Source organism: Natator depressus, chromosome 22 (assembly GCF_965152275.1).
Source record: "Natator depressus isolate rNatDep1 chromosome 22, rNatDep2.hap1, whole genome shotgun sequence".
NCBI lineage: Eukaryota > Metazoa > Chordata > Testudines > Cheloniidae > Natator > Natator depressus.
This window is the reverse complement of record NC_134255.1, coordinates 5,730,968-5,743,894: the sequence shown is the minus strand read 5'-3', so window position 1 is coordinate 5,743,894 and position 12,927 is coordinate 5,730,968. Positions and strand designations below refer to the sequence as shown.

Sequence of the window (12,927 nt, the reverse complement as noted above, 5' to 3'; positions counted from 1 at the left end):
AATTCCTGACTTGCAAATACCTCTGCTCTCCCTGTCCTGGGCCTTCACAATGCCTTGAGCACGACAGCTCCTTGCTGAGCCGGAGCATCTGAGCCTCTCTTGAGCGGTGATGGAGCAGCCACACGTCGGTGATGGAGACAGGAAACCACAGGGGATTTGGTTGAAACTAGCAAACCCATTTCACGTGGTTGACCTTCAGGAGACTCAAAACCAAGTCTCTGGAGAGTGTGTGCTTTGGAGTCTTAACCTTCCAAAACGCCACTCCACATACTTCTCCCGCTGGAGAGAGGATGAGAGAACAACCAAAACTGAACAGATGTGTAGTCACACTGCTTAATGCTCTACTGGAAGGTACTCAGATGAGTGCAGTATAAAAACCCATATAGGGCCAAATCCAGGGGCATGACCTAAGGGGCTGGAAGGAGGAATAAATGACACCCCAGAAATGTCAGCCTGTCAGTGATAGAAGCGGAGGAGGCTAACAGACTCATTCTGCCAGCGTGATTAGATACTTCAGCTTCACCTACAGAAGAATTTTGGTGACCAGGGTCAGAGTCAGAACCGAGCTGTGAACTCGCAGCAGTTCCTCAGCTTTCTCACCCCTCTGGTCCGTGCAGCTGAATGGGTGTTCGTAGCACCGTGTAACGTTGCACTGGGCTCAGATTAGAGGTTAGCACCACAGATAGTTGTGCTCGTAACCTGGATTGGAAAAGCAGTTCACGCCTCAGGCAGCAGAGCCCGTCCATCCAGGAGCCTAAACGCACCCTGGCTCTTTCGTGGAATGCTGGAGCCCAGACATGGGTTTGCCTTGGAAGAGCTCAGGCTGGCCTATTTTAGCTTCATCACGTGAAAGTGTCACCAGGCCAGCGAGGCAGGTCTCACTGCATTTCCAGCCTGTCTAGAAGACAGAGCTAAACCTCCAGAGACTTCCAGCCCAGAGAGCCCAGGAGCAGTTTGAATACTCAGGGCTGATTCCAAGAGGCAGATGAACTTCTGGTTGCTTAAACAATCGGGAGCTCTGTAGTTTTGGAGGTTTTTCCCATTGCCGTTGAACAGTTTAGCTCTGCTCCTGGGAATCGGTGGTTCAGACCGATCTGGGTCTTAGTCCTTTGTGCATGGCGCAATGTCTCATTGCTGAGCGCATAGCTGCTCACACATGGAAGAGCGCTGCCTGCATCCAGGCTTTGTTCACTTCTGTGCCCCGCGCTGGCTTCACTTGACCTCCTTTCATTCTGAGCCTGGTGTCTGTTACATGCTTTGCTGACCCCACCCTGTGCTCCCCTTAGTTTATCTTTCAAGAGGCAGCGAGTATGTGCCTGCAAATTAGAGCTATTTAGCAAAGTGGTTAGTAGGGATTAGAGATGATTATCACAGGGGAGGCTTGTCCCAAAGAAGAACACTGGATTTGTAAATCTGGCAGTGCCCTCCTGTCCCTGCTAAAAAGGGATTTAAGGAAAACAAACCTGAAAGTGAAAGAGCTAATCCCACTTTTAAAGGGGATTTCTTGCCTCCCTACACTGTTTGCATCATAATTCTCCTTCCTCCTAGAATATTAGCAGGCAGCAAAAGTGACAAGACCCTGGCCATTGAAATATGATCATCTCTGAAGGGCTGGCTCCTGAGTAGGGGTGTTTTGTTGGCTCCTTTCCCTCCACTGTAGGCTCCGGCATCCTAATCTGAACAGTTAGATAGTGCCGACCTGGGTCTTGCACAGGTTAGTTAAACCAGTACAACTCGGCCAGGGTAAGCCCTTTTGTGGACGTAAACCAGTTTAGAAATGGCTCATACAGGTGAGTGCTGTTTCATCTAAATCAGTTTAAGAGTGCCTGCAGGGGGGCTTTGCAGTTAACTAAATCACTTTAATTAAACCAGGGCAAGTTTGCAAATTGACAGGGCCCTAAGTTTCCCAGAGGTGTTCGCATAGTTTTGCTGGGCACTGTCAAACAGCTGTTAAACAGCCCAGAGGGGCTGCATTGCAGTGGTAGTGGGTGAAGTTATTCCTGTGTGTACTGCGTTCCCCCCAACATTTGAGGTGAAAGGCACTAAATAAATGTCTCTGCACAGAAAAGGACCTGCCCCCCAAAACTCCAGATCCAGAGTGGTGCAAACTCGAGGAACGTTCTAATTCTGCTCTGAACTTTTTGGCTTGTGCTTTTCTCTCTTGTTGTCCTGCTGTAGGGCTTTTTAAATCTGTCATTCATAGCACTTGACAAGCATTTCCTAGTCTTCGCTACACCACTCTGAAAGTAGGTGTCACCCCCATTTTACAGATGGGGAAACTGAGGCACAGAAAGGGGAAGTGACTTGCCCAAGGCCACCCGGCAAGCCTGTGGCAGAGACATGGAATACACCACAGGTCTCTTTACTCAGAAACCTCTTCTGTAAACCCCCCATCTATTCTGACATCATTAATTCCGTCAGGTCTGGAAGTTCAGCCCCCTGAGCTTCCTCTTAGGGCCATGTTTGGTATTGTGTCCCTTTGTCTCAGTGGAGGTCAAGCTATAGTACCCCACCAAAGGCAGGGCTGAATCATACTTCCAGGGATTGAAGTCCTGGACTACTGCATCTCTGTGGATAAACATGGGACCTCATTGTCCAGGACACTCAGTCTAATACCTCCATCCTAAGGGGACAAGAAATCTCGAGAGGTCATACCTTGCTTTAGTATAAAGACTGGGGCCCATCCGCCGAGAGTCTGATGACATCAGGAGATCTGGTTGGTTCTGGTCCCCTGCTAGCAGTCAGTGATAGCATATGGAAAACAGGTGATTGGGAACCTTCTCTTGTCCAATTTGATTGCAGACCTGTAATGGAGGGGCAGGAAGCAGACGCCAAATTAGCCAGATGAGCTTCCACCCCTCACCGCTGTCCTTGTTAAATTTATTTCAGTCACATTCCCTTTTATTGCCATCAGTATGGTTCCATTCAGAATAACAAGCCCTGCACTACACAAACTGTTGTAATCCAGACCGGGTCTGGACTTGAGACATTAAAGATTCCAATAATGGGTTGAGGGGACGGGACATGGCGGAGGTTGGACTAAGAGAGACCTTCAGCCTTGAGTTTCTCCATGCAGCAGGGGCTCTGGCCTGCAGGGCAGAGTTTGGCCCTGCACACTGAGCTAGCAGAGGGAATTGGGCCAAGTGTTTCCGGCATACAGCAGAGGCTTGCCTGAGGAGTGCAGGGAGGTGTTCATATTTTGGAAATCTGTGACAGATGGCTTTGCTTTGAGTGCAGGATGCTCCAGCAACAGCTAAAAAGCCCTGGTGATATCACAGGAGTGCACTGCCGAGCTAGAGTATGCTGCTTCTCTAGAATCTGAGGATCTCAAAGTATTTTATAACCATGAATTAAGCCTTGCACCAGTTCAGAATCCTTTCTGTCTTACATATGGGGAAACTGAGGCATAGAAACGGGACATGTCTTCCCCCAAGGCCAGTGGCAGCAAGCCTGGGCAGAGATGGAAATAGAATCAAGGAATCCTGACTCCCAATCCCAGCCCAGGACTTCTCTTTGAACCTATGTTTCTCTAGGAGGCTGATGGGGCCCCAAAAGGTCTAAACGTAGCACAAATCCTTTGCTCTGAGTTGGGGGGAGACATTTTTCAAACCTTCAATTTATTTATTTGGAAGAACCTCTCCCCTCCGCCCATCTCCATAAGAAAGCTGCCGCGCTCCGGAAGAAAGCTGGCTTTGTTGTTCTTTCAGCAGTGCTAAGCAATGTGGGGTGTCAATTTCCGCTCTTGCTCCTTTTTGAAGCCCGGCTTTCATCTCCGACACAGAATATTTATTTTTCCCTGTTTGGGAAAAAGCCTTCATCCCTCCCCACTCCCTCTTCTCATCCCTACCTCCCCCCAAAATTATTTATTTTGAATGGAAAGACCTAATGTCTGTACCCTTTCTTCTTTTCCTGGGAGAAGGACAGTTTCTGAATAAATTGCTACCAAGATGGGATACAAATCTCTCCTCTCCAGCACGCCTTTGCTCCCTTTCTCCTGCCCTGCTCTGTCTTCTCCATTACTTCTCCCAACCTCATTTCTCTACCCACTCTCCCTCCTGTCTCCATCCATCCCCATTGCTTTCTCTCCATCCACATCCTCTGCTCCTTTTCCTTTTTCCTGCCCTCTCCCAAGCTTCGGCCTCTTCCTCCAGCCCCCCATTTTGGAGCTCTCTAGGCTGGGTGCGTGAAAGGGCCCTAATTGGAACAGGCTGGCTCAGCTCCTGCTTCCTGTGTGGGAGGGAGAGGCTACGCTTGTGAAAACAGTTCAGAAGTGCAGACAAATTTTGCCTGATCCTGCCTAAATGAACAGGGGCTGAGCTGGGATTATTTGCCCAGGTGTTCCTGCCCTCCTCCGGCACCCCAAGCAGGGCACCTAGGAAAGGCAAGGCTGTTCTGGGACAGGCTGGGGTGCCCTGGGTGCGAGGCTCAGACTGTGGTGAGATGCGCTCTAACATTGACTCCTACGGGGGAGGGGATGGAGAGGATCCTTCCATTTTAGCCCCGACAGAAGTGTGTAGCCGCTGAGCTCCGTTGTTCAGGTTTGAAGGTCCAGGGTCCTTCCGTCTCCCTCTCTGGATCGCCCCCGCCCCCCATATACCACTGAGCTGGTGTGTTGCAGTATTGTGGAGTATAAGGCAAGGATCATTTCAAGCAACCTTCAAACAGCCCAGAGATGAACTGAGTCCTTGTCTGAGTCCCCTCTAGAGAGGTGCAACAACAGACAGCAAGATGGTTTCTGGTGGCAGGAGATGAGGAGGAGAAGGCCTTTTCACTACCAGTGCTGGAGGTGCTCAAAGCATACATCTCCTGAAGTCTTAAGGACCAGCTCTGCTCCCTATCTTCCACTCAGAAACTTGTCGGAATGGGCACAAACATCCAGACCAGGATTTTCCCGGTGCAGCTCATCCAATGGGAGAGAGGTCTAGGATTCCCCTGTGTCTGTCTCAGGAGTGAGCTTGTAAACTCTGCACCTGGCCAGCTAGTGGGCTTTGTCCTCTTAGAGCAGCCTTGTCCAGATTCCTTCCGCCCTGTTCCTCTGGGTGCATCTTGGCTTCTGGACACTTTAAGGAGGGAGGGAGGGAGGGAGGGGAAAAAAATTAAACAAACACGCATTAAAAATAGCTCCAGCTGTCAGGTGCCAGGCTGAATTTGGGGAAGCGTTTACCAGATCAGTCATCTGGCAGGTCCCAGCTCTTGCAGCCAAATTACCAGCTGCCTTCGTTTGTTTTTCCTGCTCCCCTGCCATGGTCAAGGGCTCATTGGAAGCATGTGTGAGGCAGGTAAATCACTGGATTTCGGTGTGGAGGCCCCTTCTTACCGGCGCTTCCGTGCACATGTGCCCGCCTACGACTCTACAGCTGGTATGAAAGTCCTTCCTTGGTGTCAGGCCATATCCATGGTCCAGGCAGGGCGTGCTCCATCCAGAGCCCTGGGAAACTCAGCTCTTCCAGGTCTCAAAGGGGCACAGCTTTGCCTGTCTTCCACCTGAAGCTGTGGATGGGTCTGGGCCTACGTGAAGCCCACACCCAAGTGGCCTCAGCAGACACTTCGGAGAAACTTGCCTGAGTCTTGGGTTTAGGCCACCTGAACCTGTCCCTGCTTTCAGCGAGTTTTGGTGGCCCCCTCCTCTCCTTAGCAAGATCCACCCTCACCCCCACTCCCTGTCTGTGATCTACCTTCTGTTCCCCTTCCCCCATGAGGGGAACCAGCAAGGGGATGGACAGCTGAGCAACAGGGGTTTGGAGAGCTCTGTGGGCAAAGCCTCCATGACTCCCAGCTGGCTGGCAAGTGAAAGCAGATAGATGGAAAGTGAGTCTGCCCATAAGTGCAGAGAAGGGGTGTGGGAGGGGAGTTTGGCAAACCCCGCAGGGAGTGTGGCTTAGGGCTCATTGGAAAGAGGGGCGCAGGCCTTGGGGTGATCCAAGGTGCCTAGGTTGAGTAGATTGCTCATTACCGCCCTACGGTCTGTTCTGGAGCAGAAGCCACACAGGGTGTCGGAGGTGCTGTGTGCGTAGCACAGACCAGCGCTGCAGCTAGCTTGGGGCTGTGCACCCCCTTCCCCCAGATCTGTGTGTCTTTGTCCTTCGAGGAGCGAGGTGCTAAGGTGGGCACTGGCGGGAATCCATCCTTTCCCTTCTGCCACGAGGCTGTTCCTCTTTGCCCTGCCCGGCTGGCCCTTTCTCTCCTCGCAGGGTGAGTTGGATGCCAGTCTCAATGCCCCGTCCATTTCCCTGTTCCTTTCTACGTCTCCCCCGCAGTCCTCTCAGCCACCGCCTGCTCCCACGTTCTCCAGTTCCTGCCTCATGGCTCACACCTTCTGCGTTGTGGCAGCAGCTGCGACCCGCCTCCCCCCTGCGTTTTCTCTTCTCTGGGCTTCCCGGCCCTCCTGCCTTCCTCATGTCACCCCTTCACACCCCTCGAGGCAGGGACCGGCTTTGCTGTCAAAGCTGGAGGAACAGGGCCTCCGCTCCACTGAGTCAAGCCAAACAGCTTCTGCTGCGGGGCATCCTGGTGTCATGAGCTTGTAGCTGCCGGCCCTCCCTGTTTGGCGTCAGGCCCCTGAGGAGCAGGGGGCATTGCCCTGACCAAGGGAGCTCTCAGCCTCCTGCCTGATAACCAGGCCGCAGAATCCCAGGCATCTTGCTTGATTAGCCAGGGAGCACAAGGGGGCCTGGGAGCGGGGGCAGGAGGCATTTCTCTTTTACCTGAGCGAACAGTGCCCTGGTTCCTGACCTCTGCGTCCATCCATCATAGAGAGGACAGGAGGGGCAGGCACAGGGGTGGCCAGGTCAGCTAGCTCCGCTCTGACCCACCGGGCATCCATTTATGTGCAGGCTACTGTGTAAAGTAGCGGGGGCTGGACAAGGACACACTGGTGCTTTCGGTGGGAAAGAAAATGAGCTGCTCATGGGAGTTTTCCAGGGGCATTGACTCCGTGGTGTGGAAACTTGGGATAAAAATGACTTTGCTCTCCCCTACACAGCCTAAGTGTTGTTTATTTTGCTTAAGCAACCAGATGCTAGTGCCTTGGCATTAGTTAGAGGCACTTGCTTTTTGAGGTCAAATTCCCTAAAGTTCGTAAGTTTTCAACCTCTCCCTTAAAAAAAAAACAAAACAAAAAAAACCCAGTGAATAAAGAGTTTCTGAATGCAAAGCCAATTCAGGACAGCATGTGCTTGTAGCTGTGGGGTGAACTCTGGGACACCCTGACTCTTTGCTCGTTTGCTGTCTTAATCTTTCCAGCCCTGCTTTTGTAAAAGGTATTTAGATGCCTAATGCCCATTGGTTTCAGCGGGCATAAGGCACCTGAAAATTCAGACCCTCTGTCTTTTTGTTTTGTGTATGTACAGCACCTAGCGCAATGGGGTCCTGGTGCGTGACTGGGGTTCCTAGTGCTATTGTAATACACCTAACAAACAATGTACAGTGCCCAACCCAAGTGGTTGGGTCTCTTAGGTGCTACCACCATACAAATAATCGGTAATAATAAAAGCTGTCTCTGGATTTTGATGGGGCCCATGTAACTGATGCTGCTGCTAGAGCTGTTTGTCCCAGGATCTCCAGTCAGGGCAAGGTTTTTCGGTGCCTGGTGGTTCAGGGAGCCCATCCGGAGATGCCTGAAAGAGACTGGATTGGTGGAGGGCGTGGACTTGGCCCTTTCTGAAATTCAGGCCCATATAGAGAGCCTGAAGCTGGGCCCCCCAAATCCCTTGTCACTCTGGAAAACCTTGGCCTCATGAATCAATCCTCATAACCACCCATGGGAGGTGCTTAAACATTACCTATCCCCTTTTCCGACATGGGGCAGCTAAGCCACAGAAGAAAATAGCCTGATTTTCAGAGCAACAACTCCCCTTGGCCGTTGGAAATCAGGTCATATGACCTTGTCTGTCATGATGCTGATCCTGCACCTTAGACGCCCAGGAGAGTTCTGTCAGTGATTTCAGCAGGAGCAGGATGAAGCGTATTTCACCCGCAGTACAACTCCAGCCGTGGTAGCTACAGTAGAAGCTGTCGTGTGGACATGGTGGTAAAATCTCCTGGGCCCCGTCTGCCTGACAGCTTCCACTTTTGTTAAATATTTTTCGTGCCGTTGTAACGCCGACAGACCCCGGTCGTCAGCGGGAAGGATTGAACCCTGGTACCTCTGGAGCTTATTGCATGAGCCTCTAGTGCATGAGCTAAAAGCCAACTGGCTGTTAGTGCAGGCTGTAGAGGAGACTCATTTTATCTCTCTAAGTGGTCTCAGTGCCACTAGATGGGGCAGACACCACACCCAAGAGGCGTGTGGGTTACCCAGTAGTGCCCAGAGGGCCCCATACAGGATCAGGACCCTCAGCTAGGTGCTGTACAAACATATCAAACACATTGTTCCAGTGTGCCCCAATTCCTGACGTGCTTGTCAAGCTGGCTAGTATAAATGAGCTAGTTTCTTATAGGCATCGCAGTGGAGCTGGGTCTTAAGGAATGAGGGGTGGCCCGTTATTCGTAGCACCCGGGCAGAACAACACACGTTATCCCAGCTCAGACAAGACCTTAGTAACTGGTATGAAGCCCTGTAGTGAGTCAGTGCTGGGATTAGAACGCCTAATCTCCTGACCGGCATGCAGACCACTACTCTAGTCTGTTTTCTGGTGCTTTTAAATGACACTGCAAATTCCAAGAGACGCTTAGGAGAAAGACGAGTTTGGCCTGGTTTAATACCCCCTGTCCCTAGAGAAACCCTTTCCAAGCCCTTGTTGTGGGTGTGGGTGTATGTGTTGAGGACAGGGGAAGTACACAGAGGAGCACATGATATTTGGCTCAGGTTCTGTCTTGGAAACCAAGTGTAAGGTGGTAGCGGAAATTGAACCATCAGACTTTAGCCTTGTCCATCCTTGGTATAAACGTTCTTCTTGGCGCTGACCTCTGGGCACCTGCTCCAAGCCCACAGCACCTGTGACACTGCGCTGAGGTCTCTGGGAGACAGAACGCTGGGGCCTGGTTTTTCTCTTCTATACCCTGGTGTAAATCAGGAGTAACTGCACTGAATTCAGGGGGTCTCCATCCGTACCTGTGAGAGGAAAATCAAGTCCACTCTGCACTTTGGGGAAATATAGGCTGGTTTAAAGGGGCAAAAAGGAAGATGATGGGTCTAATTTAAGTATCTCAAAACCAAGGTTGGCAGAGCTGAGATAGAGAGGGGTTCCTTCTCCAGAAAAGCCTCCAACTCAGCTATCCGGGACTAGCCCACAAATGGATGTCTCAGCCCTGCCAAGGCTTATGCACGTGTGTAACTTCACCCAGCACCATTCCCATTGCACTCAGGCCTGTGTGTATTTTGGAGGATCGGGGCCCCAATGTATGAAGTTCTAAAGAGAATTCGTTTCACTCATAGCTACAGATCAAATAGGAAAAAATACAGTAGAACACGTCAGAACACACTTTGAGTCTAATGTACGCTCTCCAACGAAGAAACTAGCGCCACATATTTGAAACAGCAAATTTGGAAATTTAAGGTTTTGTACTTGTTTCAATGGTTTAGTTTCATACCCAAAAAAAAAAAAAATCCCCAAGAAACATTGCAAATTTCTGTTTTTCTTGCTTTAGCTTGAAAATGGGCCCACTTTTCCCTCAAATTTACAAAACTTCCTTTGTGCAAAATGTTCATAGGGAATTCCTAAATTCTTGACATTTGAACAGGGGGCTGGGGACCCCACATATAAACAACTTTGCAGATGCTAATTTGCCTGTAATAAAATGGTGACAATATTTACAAACAGTTTCACAATTTTGCACATCTAAACGTCCCTTCCTCCTCCCGGTACGTTGCCTAAAGAGTTTTGCTTTGCACATGTTTACGTGGTTGACTCAGTGGGAAACAAGGCTAGAGAAGTTTTCTTAGGTTAATCCTGAATCATCCTCACATACAGAGAGAGCGAGCAATGAGCTGCAGTGTAACCAGCCTGCTGAGGGCAGGGGACAATGTATGCCTGTGTGGTCCCTGGAACCACAGAGTACAGAAAGCGAAGCCTTAAAAAGTAACTTGATGAAGCAGGGAAAGGCGCATTGATCCATTGTCACTCAGCATGATCTCAAAGCAGAAGATGGATAGTAGAGCTTTCTAGGGTTCCTGCTCATTCCTTCAAGCCTTCTCTAATAAACCCAGTAAATAACTGAATGCAGCATTTGAATCTGTTGTTTTCTAAGGTCCTGATTCTCCTATCATAGCAAAATAACTCCTTGATTTACACCATGGCATGAGGGAGCGGAGAATCAGGTCATGAATTTTGAATGGAGTCTGTGAGGGGGAAGGGGGTATCTGTAGCAGTTTAAAAGCTATCTAAGCATGGAATTCTGTAATTTGTAATAGATGAGTGGCAGGGTGACTGGCTGGAGTGACTCATGGGGAAGGGAGTTAAAAAGCAAGAGCCAGTTTTGATTTAGCCTCTCTGGCTCCTCTGTTAGAGCCAGCTGCACATCATGCCCATGGTGACAAAAGGCAGAAGGGGCAAGGGTGGAGACAGTGAAACGGTTTGGTTTGGTTTGGTTTGTGATGGGACAGTGTTTAGACCAAGCTGTGTGACAGAATCCAAGAAAGGAATGTGGATTTTGCATCCTTGCTCTGAACAGCCCAGCTGAATGTATGGGTCATGGGCAGATCCAGTTGCTATGCAGGGCTGCGGGCTCAAAGGTGGCTCTTCAGCGCTCAAGCTGCAATAGGATCTGTTCATATGGACCCCTGTGGAGTTCAAAGGGCTTCCCCAGAAGCACAGGGCGTCTGCACTAGAGGATCCCATTGAAGTAGCAGCCCTTTAAATAGTGCCTGTAAAAAAACAAAACAAATGCCGGTGCCCATCTCCATGTGCAAATCCTCCCGCATGTGCAAATACTGTAGCAAGTCACTTAGACGTTGATTGATCTGTGCATGCAGAGATGGGGATTTGAGCATGCAGATATAGCGGGCGCAGTTTTATGATAATGCAGCCCCTTGATATATTTCTGTGGACATGCTTCTATTTTTAGTATTTAAGTCTCAGTCAAAGATGGGTGGTTGGGAGGCTGGGATGGTCATGGAGTATTCAGAGCCTTTCACTGTGTAGGTCACCAGTTGAAATCCAGCCCAACTCTTTGAGGACTGGAGGTTGTTACCGCCCGATGACTGGCCTATGTGAAATGAGTTTCCAGCCTTCACACAAGTTCTTACTGTCTGTATTCCAAAAACACCCACCACCACAACTGGCTCTCATTGGGCAGTCTCTGCAGAGGGACCAGAGACTGAATTAACCACGAGGGCTGAGCTCCCCTATCTGCCCTTGAAAGGGTCCCTGCAGGCCAGGAATGGAGCAGGAAGCTTGCTTGGCTGATGCTGGGCTGTATCTACTCCATGGATGAACAGGGGACTTCAGGTCTGCAGAGCCATCTAGACCTTTCGCTAGCCTGGTTCAACACAGCACTTAGCGCTTATCTCCCATGGAAGTCAGGGGGACTTCAGCACATGCTGAAAGTGAGGTGCGTTGCTGACCTGGGGCCTAAATTCTCACACACATTTTGAAAGGGTAATAAGGCCTGTGGCTACAGGACAGAGGTACAACTGCAGCTTCACAGCTGTCAGGTCTCTTAGTGTAGCTGCCCTAACCCGATGGGAGAGAGCTCTCCCATCAACTTAATTAATCCACCTCCAAAAGGCGACGGTAGCTATGTTGGTGGGAGAAGCTCTCTCTGTCCACACTGGTGCTTAGGTCGGTGTAACTTGTGTCGCTTGGGGGGGAGGTTTATTCACACCCGTGAGCGACACAAGTTCTACCGACATAAGTGGTAGTGTAGACATGGCCGCAATAGAGTTGGCTGGGATTTCAACGAGAGCTACAATTTTTATTTTTTGGCAACCAGAGCCAGACAGTCATTAAAAAAAATAATCAGTTTTTTGGACACAAATGGAATTTTTTTGCCGGGAAAAATTCCCTTTTATTGAAAATCTTTTTGTTGTTCAAACAAAAACGTTTAGGTGAACTCCCAGATCTGCCGCTGACTTTAAGCAAGTCATGTCACCACTCTGTACCTCAGTTTCCCCTCAGATTTGTAAATCCTCAGATTTGTAAAATCTACCTGACCTGCCTCCATAAAGTGCTTTGAGACCTACAGTGCTACAGCAGGGTTAAGGGCTTGGTGATGATTTATTTTACAATGACTTCCTTCTCCGGTCACATTATATTTCAGGAGTGTGTTTGAAAAATGAGCACTTCAAGGGTCAGATCTCTAATTGGGAGGACAGGGATTTTTTAACAAACTTACATTATTGCAGCCGCCCTGAAAACTGAAGTGGTTCCTGCCATATAAACGCTTCTCACCAGGATTTACTCCAAGATCCAAATTTCTGGGCTGACATCATCGGCTCTGGTAGGGGTGGCCATGCATTGCTCAGTGACTGACTCAGCAATTGCTTCACTGTATGGATTGTGCGTTATGTAACTCTGTGTTAATCTGGGATTTTCCAGCTCTTTGTTCGCCTCCTTCCTTGAATGGCTTTTCTGCTGGGTTTTCGTCACGCTGCGTCTTGTTACAAAAGGACTTTTTCCAGGATTCCCTGTGCTTCCACCTCCTCCTTTCTCTCTTTTTCACTAGGATCTGTGGCTGGGAATCAAGCGCTGGGCATGGGGCAAATCAACTCAGGGGAAGTCATACTCCCCCCTCACACACACACACCCTTTAGCTTTCACCTAATCAAAACCTTTTGGGGCACTTTGAAGTGTATTTTCCCCTTTTTCATGCTACCGGGTTCCACAGGGGACTTGTGAGGCTTAACTGATTGATGTCCGTGAAGCGCTCTGGTTGTAGTGCAGCCAGCCGCTCATTCTGTGATGGCTCAATCCTGGCCAGCCCTTAGACCTTGTGGAGTGATGTTATACTACGTAAACCCTGTAAATCAGAGAGCCGGAGAGGGCATGT

General features: G+C 49.8%; 1 protein-coding gene across 2 annotated transcripts in view; it reads left to right on the top strand.

The window, feature by feature from the left end:
* The window catches only part of ETS1 (ETS proto-oncogene 1, transcription factor), a 121,476-nt gene that overhangs the window by 71,532 nt on the left and 37,017 nt on the right, over positions 1-12,927 (top strand). The gene's annotated exons all lie outside the window — the stretch shown is intronic.